General features: G+C 44.4%; 1 pseudogene; it reads left to right on the plus strand.

Annotated features, from left to right (window-relative positions):
- On the plus strand, positions 1-120 carry LOC136643321 (5S ribosomal RNA; annotated as a pseudogene).
- The last annotated feature ends 19,149 nt before the right edge of the window (positions 121-19,269 follow it).

Genomic DNA, 19,269 nt, shown 5'->3' on the forward strand with positions numbered 1-19,269 from the left:
ATTGACAGCAACTGTTATCCTGCACATGCCCAATCTCGTCTGATCTTGGAAGCTAAGCAGGATCAGGCCTGGTTAGTACTTGGATGGGAGACCGCCTGGGAATACTGGGTGCTGTAGGCTTATACCATAGTCTTTCGAGACTGAATGTTGCCAACCAACCATGCATATCTACCCAGAAGTATGTGCTATTGTGCTTGTGACTTATGATACTCCCAGGAAAGTGCCTACAACTCCAAGTGGTGTAAGAGCCATTCTGCGTGCTATGATGTGTTAGACTGAGATTATAAAATTTTGACCTGTGCCACTCCAGACTACAGGTGAGTGAGGAGGTCTTATTTTTGTATGCTTTCCTGTGCAAAATGCTCACACCCCTGGCCCATCAGGGAGGTAGATTTAGTATAATCCTGACTCTGTTAGGAACAGGACTTCTGCCTCAGATGCAGTCTGAAGGGGTACAGTCCAGAGTTCTGCTACCACTTCATTCTGTATAGTGCCTGACATATGTCTGCAGCAGAAGGAAGTGATAGAATTCTGTAGCCTTCAGCCTGTAGCCGGGACTTGGAGCACACTTTTGAATTCTTCCCTACACGGCAAATTCCTTGCAAATAGAAAACCAGCACAGCAGGCAAAGACATAGAATTGAATCTTTCCTCAGCAATGCTAGTTTTTTGTTTGCAGGGATGGATATTTTTACATGGAAGAGTATTCAGAATTGGAAACCCCCACCGTTAGTCAAAAGTGGTGCAGTGTGTTGTACCATCACAGATTTCTACCACTTCATTTTCTTCCGTGTGCAGATTGGGGTGTTTGTAAGTGGTTTTTGTCAAAAATGATGGTGGTGTCTAGGTTATCTCATTGGCAATTCAGTTGAAGACCAGAGGGTGAAGGTGGTGATTAGGGTGAAAGTGGTGATTAGGGTGATTAGGGTGACCTATGGATCATAGGCAGGGCCTATGGATCTTGTGGTCTGCTGTGTTATGGAGCTGTGAAAGGTGCACCGCTGCTGCCCTCCTTCAGATGAACCAACACAGTTCACATAAGTTGCTCCATACAGAGAATGAAATGAAGGCCACCATATGGAAGTACCAGCAGAACAGATAGTTTCAGGTAAACCAATTAAAAGTGTCTGGGCTTGAAGGCCATGGGCCAACAAACTTTCACCTGATATCCTTCAGGTTCAGGTAACTCAGACAAGTGAGATTTCCTTGTCACTTTTGCTCCAGGCCGTGCCCCCTCTTTAACCAGGTAACCTGGTAACCAGGTAACCTTGTGAGAATATTCCACCTGGATTCCAGTGCTGGTTATCAGTCAGTCAACTCACAAACCATAAGAACAGTTCTGCTTATTGAGGTGGTTGTTTGGGAGTTGCCCTTGGGCAACTGTGGCTTGCACCAACTGAAGCCTTGCCTCAGCTCAACAGGCCTGAGATGCACTATAAGTGCCGCAATGCTGCTAGTGTGCCCTGTCCTTGCCGCAGTCCCCTGCAACATGATGACCCAGATCAACCCCCATTCCTTGTGTGATTTATGACCCATCCCGGGCCTGATGGTTGCATGGCTCAGCATCATCCCTCAGTGCCGAAGCACTGTTTTGTGCTTATTGTGCATCCTTCCTTTCTCGTGATCGCATGTGAGAGACACGGCTAATGAGCTGTCGTTTCGATGCCCGGGAAACAAGTCTGTCGAGTTGCAAAGCCTGGGGACAGCAGCAGGGAGACAACAGGAGGGGGAGGCTGATTAGGGGCCCCATATCAGTGCTTGGTGGTGATTACAGCTGCAATCCTATGCACACTTTCCCGGGAGTAAGTCCCATTGATCATAGTGAGACCTATTTCTAAACAAACATTCATAGGATTGTGTTGTAACTCTGTCAGTGTCATACACTGGAGCAGGGTTGTAGTTTCATGCCCTTTTGCAGGTTCAGGGCATCTCAGGTTGACCTATGTGCTAGGAGGATGCTGGTCGCAGCTGTGTTCTCATCAGGCAGGCTATGGCAATTTAAAAAAAAAAAGGAGGGCATAGAATCCTTCCTCCACTATTGTCATAAACCCCTTGCTACAGCTGCTCTGTCTGGTTGAGGTATGGAAAGCAGAAGTAAGTCCACTGGGAGAAAAGCAGCTGTGGCTATGGAAAAAAAATTGGCATGGGTTGAGTCATCATCACAGGCAGTTAGCCCCTGTGGGGCAGAGCAGAAGAATCTGGAGCAACTTTGCATCCCTAATCATGGAAAAGGATCTCTCCCCAGGGACAGTGTATGTTGCTTTGGGCTAATATTGTAAGTGGGAAGGGTTTTAGAGTGTTGTGGATGTTTTAGAGATTTAGAGGCTTGCAGATGTCCTCAAGGGCCCTTTTAACTATTGGTGTTCTCCATGGTTAGAGAACATCTGGACAGAGGTGAGAGCAGCAACTAGCAGGCTGGGAAGAGGACCTTTCCCCAGTATTGCCAACAACTTCCTCCACCAAGAACTAAGAGCTGCTAATTTCATCTGCCTGGTGAGGCTTACAAGACTGTGTGCTTGAAACTCCACTGAAAACTTAAGAAGGTGTTTTAACTGTTGCCCAGTTTTGCTTTGGAAACCATACTGAGAACTTTTGTGTTGTAAGGCAATATACAGGTATTATAGAAATAAGTAAATCAATCTGCAATCTGACTACACTGCCAGTTAAAAGCCACGTTTTACGTAAATTTCAAGCTACAGTGTCACACGTGGAAGTTTACTGAGTGATATCCATGTTTTTCAAATTAGAGAACCGTTTAAAAAACGCCACACTTCTTCAAAGATTTCACGAAAACCTTACACTTTTTCAGGCACAAGTAACATTTCCTCTGGGAAGTGGGAAAGTAGTTGCCAAATTTAAAAGACCAAAAACCGTAATGAAATGAAATAAAATTAGGGCTGGAAGCAGACTGGAGAGTTACACAAGGGCATTTTGAAACAGTGATGAGCAGGGGAGATCAAGGCCAGGCAATGTGGTCTTGGGGATGGAGATGAAGGGGAACATATTGGAAAGAGTAGCCTTGTCAAGTATGGAGAGATATTGTTTTGGCTGGGCTTCGTGGAGACAAAAACCTGGAAGAAAAAAAGATGGAATGGAAAGCTGGATGGATCCATGAATGCCATCACCAGGAAGGAAGGAAGGAACAACAACACTGAAGCTTCCCACTTGATTGTGACTTGGTACTGAATGAAGCCTGCAAATGCTTTGCAAACACTCTCACAATTGGTGTCCTTCTGCATTGCAGAAGATTCTGGAACATATTGTAGGTACTCAGTTCACACAGAAACAGGCTGGGTTTGCATGGCAAGTTTCACCATTGCCTCCTGAGAGTGTGACCTAGAATACAGTTGATATGCTCTTATTAAGGAAAGCCTGATGGGTTTCTGAGAACCTCCTCCCCACAACGGGATCCTAAGAACGCAACTGAAATCTTGCCCTGGGGCTACATATGCAACATCAGGCTCTGCTGGGTGAATGTGTATTCCTTAAGCTGTGGAGTGGTGGGGCAATGTGACACAGGGCTAGCCAAGAACGATATCCAACACCATACATTTGTTAACAAAATGGTCATGCTCGTTTGAGGCCAGACTAAATGGCACTCTGCCACATTAGCTTGCATCTGGTGTGCGATCAACCTGCAGCTCAGTGCAAATTCCGCAGTTGGATTGTGCCTCTGTTGGAGAATGGCTTGTTTTGTTTTGACGCATCCGTGGCATTAAGATTCTTCCCGCTCAGTAACAATAGTATTGTGACATTGTGCCATTGTTTCTTGTCCTCACTGTAAATATATTCTTGAAAATTAGCATCTTAGAATCCATTATAAGGCTCAAATCAATTACATTGCTTTGATGGCGCATTACAGGCTAATATTATGAAATTAAGTGCTGTTTTAATTAGCCACATTAATAGCATGGAGCTTGTAAGCCTGCATTGTTAGATGTGAGAGAGGAATAAGAATAGATTGTTTTGATGTTGGAGTACTGCGGTGATATGTCATGAATAACAGCGAAAGCAAATCAACAAGTCCGATTCCATATATTGGATTGTGAGTGTCTCTTCTTGTAGGGTTCCAATGCTGTCCTTAACTTTTTTTTTCATGTCTCGAAGGACCAGGAGCTTGTCACGGTGGCTCTGGAATCTTTTTCGGCAGTGGATTCCATACTCAGGTATAAGAACATAAGAACATAAGAACAGCCCCACTGGATCAGGCCATAGGCCCATCTAGTCCAGCTTCTTGTATCTCACAGCGGCCCACCAAATGCCCCAGGGAGCACACCAGATAACAAGAGACCTCATCCTGGTGCCCTCCCTTGCATCTGGCATTCTGACATAACCCATTTCTAAAATCAGGAGTTTGCGCATACACATCATGGCTTGTACCCCATAATGGATTTTTCCTCCAGAAACTTGTCCAATCCCCTTTTAAAGGCATCTAGGCTAGACGCCATCACCACATCCTGTGGCAAGGAGTTCCACAGACCGACCACACGGTGAATAAAGAAATATTTTCTTTTGTCTGTCCCAACCCGCCCAACACTCAATTTTAGTGGATGTCCCCTGGTTCTGGTATTATGTGAGAGTGTAAAGAGCATCTCCCTATCCACTCTGTCCATCCCCTGCATAATTTTGTATGTCTCAATCATGTCCCCCCTCAGGCATCTCTTTTCTAGGATGAAGAGGTCCAAACGCCGTAGCCTTTCCTCATAAGGAAGGTGCCCCAGCCCCGTAATCATCTTAGTCGCTCTCTTTTGCACCTTTTCCATTTCCACTATGTCTTTTTTGAGATGCGGCGACCAGAACTGGACACAATACTCCAGGTGTGGCCTTACCATAGATTTGTACAACGGCATTATAATACTAGCCGTTTTGTTCTCAATACCCTTCCTAATGATCCCAAGCATAGAATTGGCCTTCTTCACTGCCGCCGCACATTGGGTCGACACTTTCATCGACCTGTCCACCACCACCCCAAGATTTCTCTCCTGATCTGTCACAGACAGCTCAGAACCCATCAGCCTATATCTAAAGTTTTGATTTTTTGCCCCAATGTGCATGACTTTACACTTACTGACATTGAAGCGCATCTGCCATTTTGCTGCCCATTCTGCCAGTCTGGAGAGATCCTTCTGGAGCTCCTCACAATCACTTCTGGTCTTCACCACTTGGAAAAGTTTGGTGTCGTCTGCAAACTTAGCCACTTCACTGCTCAACCCTGTCTCCAGGTCATTTATGAAGAGGTTGAAAAGCACCGGTCCCAGGACAGATCCTTGGGGCACACCGCTTTTCACCTCTCTCCATTGTGAAAATTGCCCATTGACACCCACTCTCTGCTTCCTGGCCTCCAACCAGTTCTCAATCCATGAGAGGACCTGTCCTCTAATTCCCTGACTGTGGAGTTTTTTCAGTAGTCTTTGGTGAGGGACCGTATCAAACGCCTTCTGAAAGTCCAGATATATAATGTCCACAGGTTCTCCCGCATCCACATGCCTGTTGACCTTTTCAAAGAATTCTATAAGGTTTGTGAGGCAAGACTTACCCTTACAGAAGCCATGCTGACTCTCTCTCAGCAAGGCCTGTTCGTCTATGTGTTTTGAGATCCTATCTTTGATGAGGCATTCCACCATCTTACCCGGTATGGATGTTAGGCTGACCGGCCTATAGTTTCCCGGGTCCCCCCTCTTTCCCTTTTTAAAAATAGGCGTGACATTTGCTATCCTCCAATCTTCTGGCATCATGGCCGTTTTGAGGGACAAGTTGCATCCCTTAGTCAAGAGGTCTGCAACTTCATTCTTCATGAACAGCCTGTGCTTAGATTCTAAAGTGAGAAAGATTCTTGCCTAAATCCTTCTGCATACAGAGGTGCCGTTTTGGATTTCGAGAAGAGATATTGGCAGGGGACAAGATTTCAAGGCCTACTCCTTGATGAACTGAAGATTTAATGACAAAAGTACTGTACTTGTGGTTATCACTATATAATGAACATACAGTCTCTTTTTTACGCAAAGGGATGGGCACATTTGGCATGCATAACTGGTATGTAAGCCCATTAAATTGCTTATAACTTATTATGGTAATAACAATCATTCAGAGCCCAGGTAAATGTTACATGAAACATGCGTCTGCCAACCAAAAGAGTGGCCACAGATTGAGCTTTCCTGTTCCTTTCTGTAACATCTAGCATAAAGCTTACCTATATCCTACTGTTATAGTCTGTTTTGGCTCTCAGGGATGTGGTAGTTCTGTGTCTTTTATTATTATTATTATTATTATTATTATTATTATTATTATTATTATTATTATTATTATTACAAAAGGTTGTTTATGTACTGGCTTTGACTTTTTCTTTCTCCAAAAGTAACTACAGAGTGAGGCTTAATTCTGTGACTAAATCCAGAGGTAATGCATAGCCAAATAGACCTGGCCTCTCTGAATTTGTAGGATCCCTTTTCAAAGCCATCCAAGCTAACGGCTGTCGCCACATCTTGTGGCAACAACTTCCACAGACTAATGATGCACTGTGCAAAGAAGTACCTGTTTTGTCTGTTCTAAATCTCCCGCCAATCAGTTTCATTGATTTCCGATGTTTCTAGTATTGTGAGAAAGGGAGAAAAGCTCCTCTCTCCCCCCTCCCCTTCGCACCTTGCATCATTTTATAAGTTTCAGTCATGTCACCCCTTAATCATCTTTTTTTTTTCCCCCAAACAACAACAACAAAAAAGGCCACAATAAATTTGTTCATGTCCAAGCTGTCACAGGCCTTTTGGTCATTTAGAGCAGGGGTGTCTAAACTTTTTGGCAGGAGGGCCACATCATCTCTCTGACACTGTGTTGGGGGCCAGGAAGAAAATAATTAATTTACATTTCAAATTTGAATAAATTTACATAAATGAATATATTAGAGATGGAACTTATATAAATGAATGAAGGTCTTGCAGTAGCTCAAGGCCTATAAAAGGCATTGCACAAAGCAAGGCCAGCCTTTCCTTTGCTGCCGCTGCTGCATCACAGATGTGAAACAGCAAGCAGTGGAGACAGCACTTGTCCCACAGCTCATTTGAGAGGTTGAACAGTTGGCCGTCATGCTGAGCCCAGTTGCATCAGGCCAGCGTGGGCTCCAGCAAGTCCCTGGGAGGGCCAGAGGCTCACTGGAGACTTGAGCCACCTTGAGGGCCAGCTTGGGAGTCCTTGAGGGCCACAAGTGGCCCCAGGGCTGGGGTTTGGGCACCCCTGATTTAGAGCATAACTTATTGATCAGTCTACAGTTATCTTGTTTTAAAAAAGTATGTTTTGTTCTACTGTAAGTGGGAGTAAGCATTAGGGTTAGGGACAGGACATGGTTTGGAACAGATGGTTATCCTTTTTAAAAGAAGCAGCCTCTCCACTCTTATTTTAGGATAAAATTTCCACCCATCCTTCTGAATTGTAGCACAGATATTTAATATTCACAAATTCTTGTTTTCTTCATCACGTTTACCTTTTGATTAATGTTCCCTTCATGTCTTTTTTCAAGGAAGGGGGAAGGTACATGGGAGGAATATTAATCAAAAAGGGGGAAAATGATGAGGAGTAAAGGAATCATTGTGTGGGTAGGTGAGTAAACTAATAATAGGATTGGCTGAGGGCACTTAAAACAACTTTCTTTGGAGACTATTGAAAGAAGATTTCAAGGTGGCACTGCTGAAAACTGAATTAGGAATTGGAATGCCAGTTCCATCATGATACATGGAGGGGAAGGAGAAGGTTCAACCATGATCATCAGATCTGACAACATAATGGCATTTTATAGTAGTTTAAAGTCTAGCCTTCACACACAGCAGGAAGCTATGGGAAAATCCTGGGATGATAGAGTGGTGTGTATGATTTCAAATAACAGTTTTGAGACTGGATGCCATTTTTAAATGTTCCCCCCTTTGTATAAAAAAATAAAATCCTCCCTGCAAGCAAAACATTATCACATCAGATAGAATGGCTCTAGTCTACCCCACTCTTTGCTGTGTTGGTTTTTGATTTCATGGTGCTGTATGTTTAGCCTCGGATTCACTACCATCACTAAGAACTTGCATCTTGATAGTTCAAAGTGCTGAGAATTCTCTGGGAGAGCTCCTTCACCCCCCTTCGTAGAACTACCATTCCCAGGATGCTGTGATGAGAAGGTGTGGCTGTTTAGTGCTTTAGTGCAGGGGTCTCTAAACTTTTCGGCCAAAGGGCCACATCAAATATCTGGCACAGTGTCGAGGGCCGGCTAAAAAATTAAATATAAAATTTAAATAAATACATTAGAGATAGATCTTAGATGGAATGAATGAATGAATGAATGAATGGGTGAGGTATGTCCAGGATTTCTCCAAGCACCAAGACAGCCCAAAAAATAAAGCACGCACTTACATGGACCCCCATTCCCCCACCCCACAAGCACAACTGGGTAAAGAAGTAGGAAAGTGAATGATAAACTTCTAATCTGCTCCCTGTGTGCTTTTAGCAAGTAGAAAGTAGATCCAAGAGGTTTTGTCTGCAGCAGGCTGAAGGGAGATGGTGGCAGACTTGGTATGAAAGACATTCTTAGTTCGCTTGCTACTTGATGCGCACCTTATCACTACACAGATGGGCTGGCCAGGTCTGGGACAACCATGACTAACATCAGGGCATAATGAGTTAACCTGACCTTCATGGGAGTCTGTTGAATAATGTGATGCAATGGGAATAATACTGAGTTGTTTCAAATGAGGAGACAACCATCACTACATCTTTGTATATCTTGATGGCCTTGGGTGACTTGTGATTTCTACTGTGCAAATCCCACCTGCTTGGAGCAAGATTAAGAAATCAGTTTGGGAAGTTTTCATCTAGCCAGCAAAGAACACAGAAGCCCGAATTTGTACAGCTCACTGGCACATAGGGGCTCTTAGGGGAAGTTGTTAAGGGATGCTGTTTGTTTGTTTAAAATACTTACTTGCTGCCTTTCTGTCTCACTTAAGGGACCACTAAGGCAGTGGACAATATGCAATAAAGACAGGCCTGGTGCTGTGGTTTCTGATGCCACTTGAAAGACCAGCACTGTGTCTGCATAACTGTCTGCCTGCTCCAGTGTACTCAATGTGGGTGTTTGTAAATAAACCCCTAGTCAAAAATGTGTCATACGTCTCCAGTACTCTCTCCGTGGAAGGGAAATGGCTGCTCCTGGAACTTCCAACTGTTGGGGAAAGCAAAACAGCTGTAAACATTCAGCACAGTACATGTTTGCAGTTCTTTGTAGTAAATCACCCTTGTTTCGATCACCTGGAGAGGTGAGAGGTAAAAGTCAAGGCTTTTAAATGTTTCTTCAAACCTTTGAAAGCCCTGATGTGCAAGAAACGCTTAGTCTGGTTTGAAGCAGCTTTGAGCCATTTAAAATATTTGGACCATCATTCGTGTGCAATGCAGCATTAAGGAATTTCTAGGTTAGAACTACTTTTTTATCTCTCTCCCCTGCCCCCACCATTTTGCTTTCAGCCACAACCCCAAAACCTTTTTGTCCTTTCCTGTACTACATAAGAACATAAGAACAGCCCCACTGGATCAGGCCATAGGCCCATCCAGTCCAGCTTCCTGTATCTCACAGCGGCCCACCAAATGCCCCAGGGAGCACACCAGATAACAAGAGACCTCATCCTGGTGCCCTCATTTGCATCTGGCTTTCTGACATAACCCATTTCTAAAATCAGGAGGTTGTGCATACACCTCATGGCTTGTACCCCGTAATTGATTTTTCCTCCAGAAACTTGTCCAATCCCCTTTTAAAGGCATCCAGGCCAGATGCCGCCACCACATCCTGTGGGAAGGAGTTCCACAGACCAACCACATGCTGAGTAAAGAAATATTTTCTCTTGTCTGTTCTAACTGTCCCAACACTCAATTTTAGTGGGTGTCCCCTGGTTCTGGTGTTATGTGAGAGTGTAAAGAGCATCTCCCTATCCACTCTGTCCATCCCCTGCATAATTTTGTATGTCTCAATCATGTCCCCCCTCAGGTGTCTGGTTTCCTTCCTCTCAACCCTGTGGGCTCCTTTCTTTTAAGTGCACTGATATGCCTTCCAGCAACTCCACAGACAAGACAACTGATCTTAGTAAGCCAGTGATCCCCCTTCTCTTTCATTCTCCCAAACTAGCCATTTGGGGCAACCCATCAGTAACTAACAACCCAATCCTATCTTCCAGGTACTTTGGCAGAATGTCTATTCTACCAGCAGAAGCACTAGGATCCAGGCAGAAGTGCCTGGATCCTGGCATGCATCATGCAACATTGTCACTGATATCACTGGCGAACATAACAAGACCCCCGGCACAGTCACTGGTTAGGCCACCATCTGCCAGGGCAAGGATGGGAGGGATGAAGAGGGAGCGGAACAGGTGAGGGAATTTATGGGGAGAGTGGGATGAACTGGGGAGTGGGAAGGAGGTAGAAAAGGTGGATATGGCAGCAATGGCACACACTAAATCATATCCCCTCCTTTTGAATCCTCTCCACCCCCTTTCCTCTCCTCAGACATATGCCATCGAAATTGGTGGTATATGTCCAAGGAGACCCATTGGCAATCAGGCAGCCTATCAGGAAGCAGGTAAGAAATTTCTCCATCCTTTTTTGATCAGATCGGTCAGCGGAAAGCTACTGCACCCCAGTCTCATTTGGAATGGCTTGTGCCTAAAACTATGTCGGTGCATGTGGGTGCATATGAACTGGGAGTGACTAGATCAGTTGACTCCTCAGCCGCTTCTATGGCGACAGGTTTCAGCAACAGGTTGGTGGAACTCCGGCGCTTGGAATTCTCCCTTCCTGGTGCCCAAAGGACTGTCTGTGTCAGTGTGCCAGATCCATCACGGCCACACCATCGAACGTATTTGGGAAAGTCAGGTACGTAGGCTACGTGCTTTGCTTCTTCCCTCCAGTGGGCTGCAGCAGCCCCACTGGATCACCACAGCATAGCATTCATTTAACATTCAATTTTAATGGGTATATAATTTGGGTGACATAGTTTTTTGTTTTTTTTTTTAAATCACACCTTCCTGAATAGACCCTTCAAATGACTCCCAGAGGTGATGGCACCTAATTATTATGTGTAATCCAACCAGGGCATTTGAGTGATTAAGACAATCTCAGGCAAGGCTACAGTAGCTGGGAAACAGTTCATTTGTGAAATAGCCTTTCTGGTAATTTTTCCTTCTTCTGGACTGCTAGCTGCAGTACTATTTCCAGAATTAGGATGCAGATCCATGGGCTTGCTTCAGCCTTCTGCACAACCTCTGCCGTCTGTGTGGAATTGTCAGGGAGCTCACGAGGCACCCGTCAGGGATACAAAGCTGTCTCCTGGATGGTTTCATTTTTCTAACACTGAAGAGGCTTGGGCTGCTTTTGCACTTATGCTGAAACTCTGTGAGATAGAAAGGGACCATTCGTTTGCGTTCTTTGTGCTTGTTCCTCTCTTTGAAGTCCAAAGAAGTGGTGCTCTCTCCCCCTATTAACAGAGAGCTTTGGAATATCTGCATTTGTGGTTGAGTTAGGGGAAGAAACAGCCAACTACAGCCTGGTGCCTTCTGCAGCACTGACAGTCTGCTAATATATGATCCAAGGCAAGAATAATGAGTTTTAATCACCATTGATTCTCCACATGGGAAGAAGTTCTCCCTAGACAGGCACAGACAGTTGCCAGTGGACTGGCAATTCCTCTCTAGACCCTCCTACCCTTTCTTATGATTGGCAAATTATAACCCACTGTCACTCATCTTGTCCAATTAGTACACTGGACTGTTTGCCTTACCCTTTTGGTTGATTATCAGTAGAAATGAAATTCTTGCAAGCTTGTTTTGCTGCTTGGAAATCCCTCCTCCAGAGTCCTTAAAGCCTTGGTCAGCAATTAACTTATTTGACAGTTATAATCTGGGGTGAAGGACTGAAGTTGCAGCAACATTGGCTCTACCAACACCATCAGGATGCAACTAGATATGATGCAGACAATTTAAGGATCTCCTGCCTTTCTAAAAGTTGCAAACAGCTAGGGGGACCAGGTGGGGGTGGAATCTGATCAGAGCTATGGCACAGGGAATGGGTTTGTTTTTTTAAATCCCTTTCCCTGTTCAATTTTCTAATTTAAATCCTTCACCAAAATTGCTATATGCCCTGCAAGTACAGGTGCTCAATGGGAACCTGTGTTGTTTTTCCCTTGTAAGGTAAATAGCAATGAGGGAGAGCCTTCCAATGGGGAAAATGAATCTTTGAATGGGGAAAATGAAAATGTGGTTGGTCTGTGGAACTCCTTGCCACAGGATGTGGTGACGGCATCTGACCTGGGTGCCTTTAAAAGGGGATTGGACAAATTTCTGGAGGAAAAATCCATTACGGGTTACAAGCCATGATGCATATGTGCAACCTCCTGATTTTAGAAATGGGCTATGCCAGATGCAAGGGAGGGCACCAGGATGCAGGTATCTGGTGTGCTCCCTGGGGCATTTGGTGGGCTGCTGTGAGATACAGGAAGCTGGACTGGATGGGCCTATGGCCTGATCCAGTGGGGCTGTTCTTATGTTCTTAATCAGGAGAAGGAATTAAACTCCCCCAGCACCACAAGCCCAGTTGGATCTCTCCACTTCTGCATTTAACTTTTTTTTTTTTTTTAAATAAATGGGAGAGCCATGATCTCGTGTCAGGTCTAGTTGGATGCTTGCTTCTGCTCAAGCTGAAACTCAGGCAACCCTTGCTGATCTTTATCAGTGTGGACGTCAACAGGGGCATTTGCAGAAGCTTCCCCTTTCTTTGCACTTCATCCATGCTTCCTGAGATGGGGAAAATGTGTTATTAGCAACTTTGGTGAATAATAAGGAGGTTGTCTGGCAGGAAACCACTGAGGCCTGGTTTGAGCTCCTGGCTTATGCCTGTCTTAGAGTGTGCTGTAGTGCCATCTGCCCTGCCCTGTGTACTTGAGTCTGTGTTCTTGTGCCCTGCCATTAATTGGATTAGGTTACTCTACCAAGCATATCAGCATGTGGACAAGGTTTAGCAGGACTGTGAAAGGCAAACCACTGGGAGATTCTCTCCATTACTCAGCAGAGGACTGCACCTTTCCTTCCTTCCTTCCTTCTCTCAAGTAGCAGGGCTGAGAACAGCCTCTGCTTGGAGAGCTGCTGCCAGTCAGGGTCTGCTAATGATTCTGGGCTAGCTGGATGACCACAGGTTTGACTCCAAAGAAGCCAGCTTCCTATGTTTCATACCTTCCTTCCATCAGTTGGATTCCACCCAGAACAGTATGGGCTCCATAGAGAGGCTCATGTGCCACCACTATCCATATGTTGGCTGGCCACCATTACTTACTTTTCTCTGTCTCTCTTTCCCTTTCTGTTCACATTTAAAGGACCCTACAGGATATAAATTAATGCAAGACAGAGAAAGGGGGGAAATTCATTCTTCTTCTTGACAAAGTGCTGCGGGGAGCAGGGATTCCACGGTGACCTTCACATAACCTTCATCTGGTTTGGCAATTAGGCATTTTCCGGTGCTGCTTATTGCAAAACAACGAACTCCTCGTCATCCTTATGCCTGGGACCTGGCAATGACAGGAGAGTGTTATTTTCCCCAGCAATTATAGGCGTGCAATGAAATCTCTCCTTTCCCCTGCTGTTAATTACTTATTTTGACAGTCTTTATATGTCATGAAACAAAAGAAGACAAAAAGGGAGGGGGAAACCTCTGAACCTCTTGCCAGAAAAGTTTATGAATTCCTCTCCTTCGCTGTCTTATTCCTTTTTCCGTGCTTCCCCCCACCCCACTCCCCGCCTTTGCTTCCTGTAATTTGCTACTGTTTCTTCAGCTCTGCAAGTGAAGGGTATAGCGTCCAAGGAGAAAGACACGTGGGGTCTGCATGGCTCCGTTTCTAAGTTCTGGGCTGTTAGAATTAACTCTTCACACCTCCCAGCATCTCTATTCCACAATGCAAGGGTCACCTGCTCTGGCATTTTTGGAAACCCTAATGACAAATTAAAAATAATGAGAAGCAAGCCTACCAAGACAATCAGAAATGCGGGGCCCGTTTCAAGCTGCATTTCAGTTTTCTCCAGCCTTGTTTGCTTAATCTCAGCTGCTGTTGTCTTTCTCAGGAAGACTTTCTAGTTCTTTCTGCTTTCTAGTTCTCAGGAACTAGATCTGGTTTATCAGTCTGCGGGTGTGTCCCCCCCCCCCAAGCTTGAAGACATTATAATGGAGTTATTGTTGCCTACCCCTGGGGGCTGGGGATAAGAATAGGTCCTCAGTTTGGCTGTACTTGTCGTAAGAGGCGACTAAACAGCCACCGGGTAGATGGGACTCGTCAGCCTGGGAAGGCAGCTCATCTGAGAGAAGGAAAACTCTGATCCCAAACCTCCACTGCCTTGTGGCTACATCCAGTTATGGAAAAGGCTTCAGGAGTCAACCTCGAGGCAAAATCCGGAGCCGGAGTCCCTGAGGCAGTTCATGGCTGAACACAGTCATGTTCTGGCAACTCCTGCGATGCCGCTGGAACCAACCGTATTGGCCTCTGCCTTTCCATTGGACCATTTCAGCGATGTGGAGAGGGGGGATTTGCTGCATGGGTAACAGCCTATCCTCCATACCTACTTTACCCAGGCTTCACGCACTGGAGAGGACACTGTTCCAGAACCACCATTCAGAGCGTGACACCATAGTCTTCCGAGACTGAAGGGTGCCAATAATAATAATATTGTTGCCTATCATTGTACAGATATCTATTATTATTTTTTTCCCCCCTTACTGCTTTTTGGTCAAATAGGTTCAGTGGGTTTTTGTCAGACTTCAAAAACCTGCAAAGCCTGTTTAACCAGATACCGCATTGCTCTGGGGCAAAAACAAATGGACATAGTTTGATCATGCTACCTTTAAATCTGCATATGCTCTGAGAATCAGCGACCACTCCAAAACACTCTAGAACCTCCTTGGAATGGTCTTCAATTTGTGACCTTCTCAAGGGAATCTCTATAGTTCAATGGTGGAGCACATTTTTTGCATCCAAGTTTCAGTCCTCAGTATTTCCATTTAATAGGATCAAGCTGCAGGTGATGGGAAGATGCTGCCTGAGATGTAGACCTAGGCATGCTGCTGCTGCTATTCAGAGTAGACAATAGTGGGCTAGATGGACCAACAGTCTAACTCAACATAAAGCAGCTTTTTAAGTTTGAGGCTGCATCACACAGGACACTTCAATGTAGGAATGAATTCTGTATATATGCATGTATATGCTCTGTCCACACAAGATCCTTTGTGGCAGCACAAAACCTGGGCTGCTGCTATTTTGTGCTGCTAGGCTATTGTCATAAACAGTGACAGGTGCAGCATGCCTGGTCACACCTCCAAAGTGCTCCACAGGCACCAGTAAGTTGGTGGCATGGACAGGCAAGGAGAGGTTCAAGGAGATGGAGAGGACAGGGAGCAGACCAGGGTGGGAGGATCTCAGTAGCAAACATACATGCCAGATCCTATCTCCCATTCTTTGGAACTGCCCTGCCCCCTTTCCTTGGACTTATGTCAACTATGTAGCTGCCATGGTTCTGAGGAGAACCAAAGGCCATTAGGGGGCCTATGCAGAGGTAAGTAAATAATATTTTACTTACTTCTGGCATGTCTCCTGACCACTTCTCCCCACCACCACTGGATGCAGTGCACACTCTGTTAATTTAACTGCATTGGCGCCAATGGTGGAGGACAGGATTTGGCAGTGAATCCACTCACTTGGAAGTAACTCAGTTTGCATGTATTTAGGTATATTACACATTGCAGTAGACATGAATTTCCATGGAAGAATTTTCTGACTTGCCAACAGGCCCTTATTATGCCATATCAGACCATCAAAGGTGAATATTCCAAGGGACACTTCCAGTGTCACAGTGTCTTTGATGCCAGGTGCCGAACCCCTTCTTGCCAGTCAGTCCCCCAAAGACAACAAGGAAAAATGGTTCAGTGGGTTGCTCATGACAGCCATTCAAATCTATCCATAAGCTTCCTCCTCCTTTTTAGCTAGTACCAGAGACAGCCCATACCATAAAGTTAGGGAGTTCCAGCTTCCTCTCTTGGGTTGTAGTCAAAGGCCTTTCATTGAACTAACATATGTTGGTGCAAGAGTATGCAAGTGTTTGAGTTTCATAGAACTTAGAACTTTCCTCTAAAAGGAAAGGAAGATAACAAAACCTTAGGTATATGTTAAGAAAGCTAAGATACAAGTGACCGATCCACAAATGCTTCTGACTAAGCTGGATGTGACCTTAAATGCATCATTGTCTAATTTGGGGCTTCTTATCCCTTTCAAATAGCAGTATCTGGGGTTCTAGCTGAATCAGTACCATGGTGTGGAAGTAGGGGGGTGTTTAATCCTGTACCTTCCCACCCTCCAAATCCTCTATTCCTGAAGCTTTTAAGGGTTCTCTAAAGGTGCCATTTCCTACAATGGCAAGCAACTTTGACACACAACTAAGAGCTTTCTATTTTTCCATACTGCCTCATTTAGCTTATTTTTCATTATTATTTTGCCTATTCCCATCTCTTATCCTTTGGGGTTAAAGATCCAAATATCTACTGTACTGGAAAAAAAAAATTGTTTGTAATGAGAACTGGATGTATTCTGATAAATAAAGAAGTTCAAGTTCTGCACCAAGGTAATTTCAATTTTGTGCACTATACAAATAAATTGAATGTGCTTCAATTCATTATTTATATAATGCCACCAGTGTACATGGCACTTTACATAGCAATGTGAGAAAGAACAAAAAATAAAAAGGACAGTTCCCTGCCTTGAAGACCTTTCAATGAAAATTTCAGCATTTTCTGGATGTTGACCCGAGTTTAGCCTTAAATTTCTGGTCCTTAAGCTTGCATACAAAATTTTGCTATGATGAATGTTAGTTCTAAAGACAGATTGCAAATTGTCTTGTGCTGTCCATGGTTCTGAACAAGCCAAATGCTTAATCATGACAACTCAGTTCTACAGACCGGCAAAACCAGCCCACCCCTGCAACATCTGATCCTGTAACACAACAATCAAGCATTCTACACACCACCCCCTCCAACCCCCTGTCTCATTTGTGTATTCACAAATTCAGGTTGGAAGTAAAAATAATAATAATTTTGAACTGTTAGGTATACAATGCTGGGACAGACTCCCTGTCACAACTGGGGGAACAGCCACACTCACAGGGTCCAAGTGAGAGCTGGAAAAATATCTTAATGTCACTGAGTTGTTTAAATGAAATTTAATGTTCTGTGGTATCACATCAGGGACAGAAAGGGAGCCCCTTCACAATGACTTTGCTTCCACTATTTATTTCTCTGATTCAGCATGAATGCCAATACTGTATTGTATAATGCTCAGAGTGACAGACCAGGACTGGGGAGGCCTGGGTTCAACTCTCCCACCAGCCATGAAACTGGGGGAAAAAAAATGAAGAGGGAAGCAAATGCACCTTGCTAAGCAGGGTCAATAATGGACTGTCACCATAAGGTAAGAGGCTGAATGTGCAGCTACTTTGTCCTAATAAGATTCCCTTTGGGAATACTGGATGAATAGGTCTTGCTCATGCTCAGGGCATGACTGATTGCCTTGTTTGGCACGTCATCAGATTTCCTTGTTTTCAAATTCCCCTGTAGGATATGACTCCCATTTAGTTACTTGTATCATCTGAAACTGTTCCTCTGCAGATACCTTTAACCTAGACACTTTTCCTCACTTCTTGCATTTCAGTTTGTGCCTGTTGATCTGTAGAAAATGGCCTCTCTTAGTAAGAGTTCAAAGACAGCTCCCCTCCCCCAAATCCATCAAGTCATTTTGTTCACCCATCCCCAAGCAATAATGTTGCTCTGGTAAGGACAGTGCCCATGGTGAAAATAGTTTGATGTTCTGTATATTCAACAATGTTAGTGTTTTTCAAACTTTTAGAGCTCTTCCCCCTTCAAAACTCATTTTTTCTTCTGCCTTTGCCAACTTGTGTCTTGCGGCAGAATATACAGAGATCTTTGCATACAGTAGCATGCCTGCAGTGTGCTCTTGTGTGCTAAGATCTCCCTAGATCAGGTTGAGTTAATAAAGTGGAGGAGCAGTAAATCAATGGGGATTAACTGTGTTTCACCCACTATGTCTTAGCTAGTGTTGTAAGGAAGCCTCAGAATCCCATCTATCTCTTCCAAAGGGTCTGAAGCAGGCCCTACAGCCCTTCAGGTTGAGATCTACTGCCATAACAAGAGCATGTAGGCTCCAATATGATTTATGTAGGCTTTTTTGCTGAAAGTTGCATGGCATCATGGGATTTATCATGCTTAAGATGTGAAAACACTTCGCATGCTGGTTTGATTGAGTCCATGTTGCAACGTGGTACTTGAAGTGTACATGTGGTATGAGCATAAATTTATTACATAGGTGTCTCTTGAAGTTGCACTGCAATATGGGATTTGAGCAAATGGTTTGATAGGTATGGGATAAAGAAGACAAGCTTGGAAGAAAAAAAAATGGGAGTGTTGCAATGTAAACACACACATACACACACATTTCCGGGTTGATCATGGACAGTTACAGCAAATAAAGTGTTGCAGACTTCTGCGTGGTTAAAACCATATTTGGAATAATATTTAAGATGGTCGTAGGGTCTGTATTTCACCTAAATTCTGCTATTTGTGAATTCTCTTTCGCAGCAGCATGTGTTTGACTCTTCCCAACTGTATAGTTTGTGTATGAAGCTGCCTTACGCAGGACACTCGTTGGGGGGTGGGGTGGGAGTATCAGCTTGTGGGGAGCATCATTTGGGGACAATTGGGTATTTGGCGCTGTTTCCCTTTTAAAACGTATGTGTGTACCTGTGTCTGCAACCAGGAAAGTCACAAATAAATCCTGCAACTGATCACCATCAACGCTCCAGCCTATCAGGCAATGGACCAGGCCGATAACGTGTTCTCATGTGGATTCAATCTGCCTTGTTTGTTTTTCCTCCTGCTTGCTCATCCACTTGAGAATTAAGTGTGGAATAAGGGACATGAAAACCAGCAGACACACTCTGTTTTGTGTTATAGATGGTTTGGAGCAACCTGCAGGGCTCTGTGACAACCTAGAGCAATTGCTTTGTGAAAGCATCCCCAGCCATCCCTGAGTAACTATTTACAACCAAACCGGAAAACACACAGTGCTTCTTGAAATGTTAACAGTGGCCTTGGAGACTTTGCTTCAGTGAAGCCATTCTTGTATCATTGTTCCAAAGAGTATGCGGCTGACCCATAT

The sequence above is a fragment of the Tiliqua scincoides genome, chromosome 2, assembly GCF_035046505.1.
Source record: "Tiliqua scincoides isolate rTilSci1 chromosome 2, rTilSci1.hap2, whole genome shotgun sequence".
NCBI lineage: Eukaryota > Metazoa > Chordata > Lepidosauria > Squamata > Scincidae > Tiliqua > Tiliqua scincoides.